Raw genomic sequence first — 551 nt, forward strand, 5'->3', positions numbered from 1 at the left:
GGCCAGATAATCACTATCAGCAATTCCGCTCCCGGTTGTTGATAGTGCGATATCAAATACCCACTTTTAATTATCTTATTTCCCAATGAAATCTTTGGAGGTATTTTACTTTAACAAGCTAATAAAGATGACCTCCCCGCAAGGCATCTGATTCTTGGAGGCTGTGTTGCAGCGTTGACAGGCGCGTCGAAATTCAATTCCGTAATGGACCTGAAACTTTCGTTATATATATATATTTTTGTTTTTGTTTTTGTTAATTAGCATGTTGTCCGTGCCTTTTCAGCCAAAATCCGGGAAAATAAAGTGGCCTTTTTTGCCAAAATCCGGGAAAATAAAGTGGCCTTTTTTGCCAAAATCCGGGAAAATAAAGTGGCCTTTTTTTTGCCAAAATCCGGGAGATATTTGTCAATATCTGCACAAAAATGCTTGATCTTAGCGTAAAATCCTATGCCGTAGGGTTGGATTATTTTGCAGCTGGCAACATCGGAGCGACGACCGTGGTGTTCACAGATATATATCAATATTTCCACTGATATTGGATAGACTCGTAC

At 39.4% G+C, this 551-nt stretch overlaps 1 protein-coding gene across 1 annotated transcript in view; it reads right to left on the minus strand.

Moving 5' to 3' along the window:
- The window catches only part of LOC119590522 (trissin receptor-like), a 25,063-nt gene that overhangs the window by 10,511 nt on the left and 14,001 nt on the right, over positions 1-551 (minus strand). The gene's annotated exons all lie outside the window — the stretch shown is intronic.

This window comes from Penaeus monodon, chromosome 27 (genome assembly GCF_015228065.2).
Source record: "Penaeus monodon isolate SGIC_2016 chromosome 27, NSTDA_Pmon_1, whole genome shotgun sequence".
NCBI classification, from domain to species: domain Eukaryota; kingdom Metazoa; phylum Arthropoda; class Malacostraca; order Decapoda; family Penaeidae; genus Penaeus; species Penaeus monodon.